This window comes from Leptosomus discolor, chromosome 26 (genome assembly GCF_034619465.1).
Source record: "Leptosomus discolor isolate bLepDis1 chromosome 26, bLepDis1.hap2, whole genome shotgun sequence".
NCBI lineage: Eukaryota > Metazoa > Chordata > Aves > Leptosomiformes > Leptosomidae > Leptosomus > Leptosomus discolor.
Window position 1 is genome coordinate 3,564,525 of NC_141416.1, and position 8,949 is coordinate 3,573,473.

Genomic DNA, 8,949 nt, shown 5'->3' on the forward strand with positions numbered 1-8,949 from the left:
GACCCGTGGGTGGGGTAGTGTCCCGGTTGCCATCAACTGAATGGAACCTTTCTATTTGATCGGTCCGTGTATCCAGAAGGGAACTAGTTTGATTTGAGCATTCGCATCTCCATTTTAATGCTTGGGTCACCGGACCTATTCTTTGAATTTCAATGGCGTTATTTGACGTGGAACAGTTACAGGTCAAGCTACAACTCCATCTGGGGTGCTTCCTAACAGTTTAATTCCAAGGAATACACCAAGGTATAATTTGCATATATTCCCAATCTCCCGTTTCTGTTTTTTTCCAAACCTTGGAGACTGTCATGCCCCATGGGTATAAATGACAGTTTCCTTTGGGATCAATCCATTTGTTCGGCCCAGATTTCGAGGCCAAACTAGTTCCCAGCACTGTTCTAAGATTATCATCGTCTGGTCCATATTCATCAACTTGTAAGGTCGGAGTTGGTTACCTTCCACAACTTTGACCCATGTCCTAGTCCTAGCACCATGCTGAAGATCTTCTTTTCTTTCAATCACAGTGTTCCATCACTTTCCCCTAGCATGGCCTGGCAGGTAGCATTTAAACCTGGAGTCAGCATTCCCCATGCTACCGGTTTAGCTGTTGACTTACGTAATGGTGAACAAGGAGTTATGGATCCTCCTGAGTGACTGGATGAGCTGCAAAATTAATTTACTTTACATACTGTGAATGTAAAACAAACTGATGTTACGCTTAAGGCATTCACCTTAACAAGGGCCAATTATAATCACACCAACACTGCCAAGGCCACCTCTAAACCAGGTCCCTGAGCGCCACAACTGCATGTCTTCTAAACACCTCCAGGGACAGTGATTCAAGCACTCCCCTAGACAGCCTGTTCCAGTGCCTTTTCAGTGAAGAAATTTCATCTGTACTCTCATTTCATTTACCTGTTTTGTTCATTCTTATTTCTTTGTAGCCATATTCTCAAACCCATTCTTAACTTTACAGTTGAAATGCCAAAAATTATTGGTTTGAATCTACTGGATGGGCTTCGCTTGGTTATTGATTAGTTTCTTCTTCAGTTAGACCACGACTTTTTAGATGGAAAGCATACACCAAGGTTTTAAAGGTTAGCAGTGAAGAATCTTTCACTCATAGCAAACCCCGACAATCCATCGCATCCGGATTTATATTCACATGGATTGCTCCCTGGTAAAATAAAACTGTAGATTGAAATGAGCAAGAAGGAGAAAATGTGCATTTGGACACAGGTCTCTTTGATATCTATTTAATTTGTTCTTAATTTCTCTGCCCCTTCTAAGAGTCTCAGCAAAAAAAATGCAAAGTTGGAGGTTTTCCATGAAAGCAACAGTTCAAATACCATCTCCGAATTGTTTTACAATTAGATGTTACACAGAGGTACTGGTCACTGATAACCATTCACTTCTTCTGGATAAGAGTGGCAACAGTTTTCCCTGTTCTCTTCCATGGATAAGAAGGAATTCTTGCCGTGTACGGATGTCCTTGTGAAAGCCTTTATGTAGATCTTGTTTTCTGCTCCCCTAGCATGTTATGCAGATGCTACCTACATGGGCTCAAAACTCTGTGAGAAGCACGGAAGAGCTGCTTGTACGTCAGGTAAGTGCCTTAACATCAGAAGAAGGAGCCCTTGGTATGATTTGTGACTGCTGTTTATGTTTTCTGTGCATTCCAGCGCGGTGTTCATCCCTTAAGGAAAGAACCTGTTGCCTTTTCAGCGCTCAGATGACCCCTCGTTTTCCCCCTGGGTGGAAATCAGTGCCGTATGCCATCTCCCGTGAGCTGCACAGCACCATCCACTGCAGCATCTCTCCAAAGCTGGGAGAGCTCATGCGTGGCAGTTCAGTGCAGAAGGGACCTGATCCTGTTCTGTGCCTGTGCGTGGGAGAGGAAGGATGGCAGCAGTTCTGGCTGACTGGGCGTTAGGGAAAGAGCTGAGGAGGTTCAGGGTTTAGGAGGAAGGCTGGCTTGCATTGCTGCAGCGCTGCCTGTGAGGCTTCGCTGCGGCTGTTTGGTTTCCTGCTCTCTGAGCAGTGCTGTAAGTTCTTCACCTGGAATGACAATGAGCAGTGACGAACTGGCATTGTGCTTCTGTAAGGGCCCTGCGGTGGGCTGGAGCTGTGGTACATGCGTCTAGGAGGGAGACATGGTGTATAGCAGTGTGCAAGAAGCTTGTTGGCTTTGGGCTGCAGGTGATTTGACTTGTAATTCCAACATGCTGACAGTATGTTATTTTATTTTCAGACAACATCACGAAAGAGAGAATTTTGGGACAATAAATTCACTAGAGAAATTACAGCATACACCTCAGCTCACCTTTATAGTTTGGTAAGGGATCTTCCCTTCCTGTTTCAGGGTGAGCTTTTCGGTTCGGCTTTTAGCTCATGTTTACCGTTCTGCTTAGGATCTTACCTTCCTGTTTCAGGGTGACCTTTTTGGTTTTGGTTTTAGCTCACGTTTAAGGTTCGGTTTTGCATTTTCCCTTTCCTGTTTCAGGGTGAGCTTTTTGGTTCAGGTTTAAGCTCACGTTTGGTGTTCGGTTTTGCATTTTCACTCTCCTGTTTCAGGGTGAGCATTTTAGAATGCGTTTAGGTCATATTTAGGGTTCGTTTTTACATTTTGCCTTTCCTGTTTCAGAGTGAGCTTTTCGGTTCAGCTTTTAGCTCACATTTGAGGGTTCGGCTTTGGATCTTTCCTTTCTGTTTCGGGGTTGGCTTTTTAGATCGGATTTTAGCTCACGTTCAGGTTTCGGTTTTGCATTTTCCCTTTATTGTTTCAGGGTGAGCTTTTTAGTTCAGCTTTTAGCTCACGTTTAGGGTTCGGTTTTGCATTTTCCCTTTCCTGTTTCAGGGTGAGCTTTTTGGTTCGTCTTTTAGCTCACATTTGAGGGTTCAGCTTTGGATCTTTCCTTTCTGTTTCGGGGTTTGCTGTTCGGTTCGGATTTTAGCTCATGTTTAGGATTCGGTTTTGCGTTTTCCCTTTCCTGTTTCAGGGTGAGCTTTTCGGTTCGGCTTTTAGCTCACGTTTGCAGGTTCGCCTTTGGATCTGTCCTTCCTGTTTCAATGTGAGCTTTTCGGTTCGGCTTTTAGCTCATGTTTAAGGTTCGGTTTTGCATTTCCCTTCTTGTTTCAAGGTGAGCTTTTCGGTTCAGCTTTTCGCTCACATTTGATGGTTCGAATTTGGATCTTTCCTTCCTGTTTCAGGGTGAGCTTTTAGCTTTAGGTTTTACCTCACAGTTAGGGTTCAGTTTTGCATTTTCCCTTTCCTGTTTCAAGGTGAGATTTTCGGTTCGGCTTGCAGCCCACATTTAGGTTCGTTTTTGTTTTTTCCTTCCTGTTTCAGGGTGAGCTTTTTAGTTCGGATTTTAGCTCACGTTTGAGGGTTCGGCTTTGGATCTTTCCTTTCTGTTTTGGGGTTGGCTGTTCGGTTTGGATTTTATCTCACGTTTAGGATTCAGTTTTGCATTTTCCCTTTCCTGTTTCAGGGTGAGCTCTTCAGTTTGGCTTTTAGCTCATGTTTACGGTTCGATTTTGCATTTCCCTTATTGTTTCAGGGTGAGCTTTTCGTTTCAGGTTTTAGCTCACGTTTGATGGTTCGGTTTTGCATTTTCCCTTTCCTGTTTCAGGGTGAGCTTTTTAGTTCGGCTTTTCGCTCACATTTAAGATTTGGCTTTGGAACTTACCTTCCTATTTCAGGATGAACCTTTCAGCTTAGGTTTTAGCTCACGGTTAGGGTTCAGTTTTGCATTTTCCCTTTCCTGTTTCAGGGCGAGATTTTCGGTTCGGCTTGCAGCCCACGTTTAGATTCGTTTTTGTTTTTTCCTTCCTGTTTCAGGGTGAGCTTTTTAGTTTGGATTTCAGCTCACGTTTGAGGGTTCGGCTTTGGATCTTTCCTTTCTGTTTTGGGGTTGGCTGTTTGGTTCGGATTTTAGCTCATGTTTAGGATTCGGTTTTGCATTTTCCCTTTCCTGTTTCAGAGTGAGCTTTTCGGTTTGGGTTTTAGCTCACGTTTAGGTTTTGCTTTTACTTTTTTCCTTCCTTTTTCGGGGTGAGCTTTTCGGTTTAGGTTTTATCTCACGTTTAGGATACAGTTTTGCATTTTCCCTTTCCTGTTTCGGGGTGAGCTTTTCGGTTCGACTTTTAGCTCACGTTTAATTTTTTTATTTGAATTTTCCCTTTCCTGTTTCAGGGTAAGATTTTCGGTTTAGGTTTTAGCTGACCTTTAGGGTTTGGTTTTGCATTTTGCCTTTCCAGTTTCAGGGTGAGCTTTTCGGTTCAGGTTTTAGCTCACGTTTAAGATTTGGCTTTGGAACTTACCTTCCTATTTCAGGATGAGCTTTTCAGCTTAGATTTTAGCTCACCTTTAGGGTTCACTTTTCCAGTTTTCTTTCCTGTTTCAGGGTGAGCTGTTCGGTTCGGCTTTTAGCTCACATTTGAGGGTTCAGCTTTGGATCTTTCCTTTCTGTTTCGGGGTTGGCTGTTCGGTTCGGATTTTAGCTCATGTTTAGGATTCGGTTTTGCGTTTTCCCTTTCCTGTTTCAGGGTGAGCTTTTCGGTTCGGCTTTTAACTGACGTTTCAATTTGGTTTTGCATTTTTCCTTCCTGTTTCAGATTGAGATTTTCAGTTCAGCTTTTAGCTCACATTTGATGGTTCACCTTTGGGTCTGTACTTCCTGTTTCAATGTGAGCTTTTCGTTTCGGGTTTTAGCTCACGTTTAGGGTTTGGGTTTGCATTTTTGCTTTCCTGTTTAAAGGTGAGCTTTTCAGTTTGGCTTTTCGCTCTCCTTTGAGGGCTCGACTTTGGATGTTTCCTTCCTGTTTCAGGGTAAGCTTTTCACTTCGGCATTAGCTCACTTTTAAGTTTTAGCTTTGGAACTTCCCTGCCTATTTCAGGAGGAGCTTTTCAGTTTAGGTTTTAGCTTACGCTTAGGCTTCGGTTTTATAGTTTTTGTTCCTGTTTCAGGGTGAGCTTTTTGGTTGGCCAGATAGCTCATATTTAGCGTTCGGTTTTGTTTTTTCCATCCTGTTTCAGGGTAAGCTTTTTAGTTCGGCTTTTAGCTCACGTTTAGGGTTCGGTTTTGCATTTTGCCTTTCCAGTTTCAGGGTGAGCTTTTCGGTTCGTCTTTTAGCTCACATTTAAGGGTTCAGCTTTGGATCTTTCCCTTCTGTTTCGGGGTTGGCTGTTCGGTTCGGATTTTAGCTCATGTTTAGGATTCGGTTTTGCGTTTTCCCTTTCTTGTTTCAGGGTGAGCTTTTCGGTTCGGCTTTTAGCTCGTGTTCACAGTTCGATTTTGCATTTCCCTTATTGTTTCAGGGTGAGCTTTTCGTTTCAGGTTTTAGCTCACGTTTGATGGTTCGATTTTGCATTTTCTCTTTCCTGTTTCAGGGTGAGCTTTTCGGTTCAGGTTTTAGCTCATGTTTGATGGTTCGGATTTGGATCTGTCCTTCCTGTTTCAGGGTGAGCTTTTCGATTCAGCTTTAGCTCACGTTTAAGATTTGGCTTTGGAACTTACCTTCCTCTTTCAGGATGAGCTTTTCAGCCTTGGTTTTAGCTCACCTTTAGGGTTCACTTTTCCAGTTTTCTTTCCTGTTTCAGGGTGAGCTGTTCAGTTCGGCTTTTAGCTCACATTTAGCGTACACTTTTGCATTTTTCCTTTTCCGTTTCAGGGTGAGGTTTTCGATTCTACATTTAGCTCACATTTGAGGGTTCGGCTTTGGATCTTTCCTTTCTGTTTCGGGGTTGGCTGTTCGGTTCGGATTTTAGCTCTCGTTTAGGGTTCGGTTTTGCATTTTCTCTTTCCTGTTTCAGGGTGAGCTCTTCAGTTTGGCTTTTAGCTCATGTTCACGGTTCGATTTTGCATTTCCTTTATTGTTTCAGGGTGAGCTTTTCGGTTCGGCTTTTAGCTCACGTTTGATGGTTCGGATTTGGATCTGTCCTTCCTGTTTCAGGGTGAGCTTTTCGATTCAGCTTTAGCTCACGTTTAAGATTTGGCTTTGGAACTTACCTTCCTATTTCAGGATGAACATTTCAGCTTAGGTTTTAGCTCACGGTTAGGGTTCAGTTTTGCATTTTTCCTTTCCTGTTTCAGGGTGAGATTTTCGCTTCGGCTTGCAGCCCAACTTTAGATTCGTTTTTGTTTTTTCCTTCCTGTTTCAGGGTGAGCTTTTTAGTTCGGATTTTAGCTCACGTTTGAGGGTTCGGCTTTGGATCTTTCCTTTCTGTTTCGGGGTTTGCTGTTCGGTTCGGATTTTAGCTCATGTTTAGGATTCGGTTTTGCATTTTCCCTTTCCTGTTTCAGAGTGAGCTTTTCGTTTTGGCTTTTAGCTCACGTTTAGGCTTCGCTTTTACTTTTTTCCTTCCTGTTTCAGGGTGAGCTTTTCAGTTTAGGTTTTATCTCACGTTTAGGATACAGTTTTGCATTTTCCCTTTCCTGTTTCGGGGTGAGCTTTTCGGTTCGACTTTTAGCTCACGTTTAAGTTTTTTATTTGAATTTTCCCTTTCCTGTTTCAGGGTAAGATTTTCGGTTTAGGTTTTAGCTGACCTTTAGGGTTCCGTTTTGCATTTTGCCTTTCCAGTTTCAGGGTGAGCTTTTCGGTTCAGGTTTTAGCTCACGTTTGATGGTTCGGTTTTGCATTTTCTCTTTCCTGTTTCAGGGTGAGCTTTTCGGTTCAGGTTTTAGCTCACGTTTGATGGTTCGAATTTGAATCTGTCCTTCCTGTTTCAGGGTGAGCTTTTCGATTCAGCTTTAGCTCACGTTTAAGATTTGGCTTTGGAACTTACCTTCCTATTTCAGGGTGAGCTTTTCAGCCTTGGTTTTAGCTCACCTTTAGGGTTCACTTTTCCAGTTTTCTTTCCTGTTTCAGGGTGAGCTGTTCAGTTCGGCTTTTAGCTCACATTTAGCGTACACTTTTGCATTTCCCCTTTCCTGTTTCAGGGTGAGGTTTTCGGTTCGACTTTTAGCTCACGTTTGAAGGTTCGCCTTTGGATCTGTCCTTCCTGTTTCAATGTGAGCTTTTCGGTTTGGCTTTTAGCTCATGTTTAAGGTTCGCTTTTGCATTTCCCTTCTTGTTTCAGGGTGAGCTTTTCAGTTTGGCTTTTAGCTCATGTTCACGGTTCGATTTTGCATTTCCCTTATTGTTTCAGGGTGAGCTTTTCGTTTCAGGTTTTAGCTGACATTTGATGGTTCGATTTTGCATTTTCTCTTTCCAGTTTCAGGGTGAGCTTTTCGGTTCAGGTTTTAGCTCATGTTTGATGGTTCGGATTTGGATCTGTCCTTCCTGTTTCAGGGTGAGCTTTTCGATTCAGCTTTAGCTCACGTTTAAGATTTGGCTTTGGAACTTACCTTCCTATTTCAGGATGAGCTTTTCAGCCTTGGTTTTAGCTCACCTTTAGGGTTCACTTTTCCAGTTTTCTTTCCTGTTTCAGGGTGAGCTGTTCAGTTCGGCTTTTAGCTCACATTTAGCGTACACTTTTGCATTTTTCCTTTTCCGTTTCAGGGTGAGGTTTTCGGTTCGACTTTTAGCTCACGTTTGAGGCTTCGGCTTTGGATCTTTCCTTTCTGTTTCGGGGTTGGCTTTTCGGTTCGGATTTTAGCTCATGTTTAGGATTCCGTTTTGCATTTTCCATGTCCCGTTTCAGGGTGAGCTTTTTAGTTCGGCTTTTAGCTCACGTTTAGGGTTCAGTTTTGCATTTTCCCTTTCCTGTTTTAGGGTGAGCCTTTTGGTTTGTCTTTTAGCTCACCTTTGAGGGTTCGACTTTGGATCTTTCTTTTCTGTTTCGGGGTTGGCTGTTCGGTTTGGATTTTATCTCACGTTTAGGATTCGGTTTTGCATTTTCCCTTTCCTGTTTCAGGGTGAGCTCTTCAGTTTGGCTTTTAGCTCATGTTTACGGTTCGATTTTGCATTTCCCTTATTGTTTCAGGGTGAGCTTTTCGTTTCAGGTTTTAGCTCACGTTTGATGGTTCGCTTTTGCATTTTCCCTTTCCTGTTTCAGGGTGAGCTTTTCGGTTCGGCTTTTCGCTCACATTTAAGATTTGGCTTTGGTACTTACCTTCCTATTTCAGGATGAACCTTTCAGCTTAGGTTTTAGCTCACGGTTAGGGTTCAGTTTTGCATTTTCCCTTTCCTGTTTCAGGGCGAGATTTTCGGTTCGGCTTGCAGCCCACGTTTAGGTTCGTTTTTGTTTTTTCCTTCCTGTTTCAGGGTGAGCTTTTTAGTTTGGATTTCAGCTCACGTTTGAGGGTTCGGCTTTGGATCTTTCCTTTCTGTTTTGGGGTTGGCTGTTCGGTTCGGATTTTAGCTCACGTTTAGGGTTCGGTTTTGCGTTTTCCCTTTCCTATTTCAGGGTGAGCTCTTCAGTTTGGCTTTTAGCTCATGTTTACGGTTCGATTTTGCATTTTCCCTTTCCTGTTTCAGGGTGAGCTTTTCGGTTCGGCTTTTGGCTCACATTTGATGGTTCGAATTTGGATCTTTCCTTCCTGTTTCAGGTTGAGCTTTTAGGTTTAGGTTTTAGCTCACGGTTAGGGTTCAGTTTTGCATTTTCCCTTTCCCGTTTCAAGGTGAGATTTTCGGTTCGACTTGCAGCCTACGTTTAGGTTCGTTTTTGTTTTTTCCTTCCTATTTCAGGGTGAGCTTTTTAGTTCGGATTTTAGCTCACCTTTGAGGGTTCGGCTATGGATCTTTCCTTTCTGTTTCGGGGTTGGCTTTTCGGTTCGGATTTTAGCTCACGTTTAGGATTCGGTTTTGCCTTTTCCCTTTCCTGTTTCAGGGTGAGCTTTTCGTTTCAGGTTTTAGCTGACGTTTGATGGTTCGTTTTTGCATTTTCCCTTTATTGTTTCAGGGTGAGCTGTTCGGTTCGGCTTTTAGCTCACATTTAGCGTACACTTTTGCATTTTTCCTTTTCCATTTCAGGGTGAGGTTTTCGGTTCGACTTTTAGCTCACGTTTG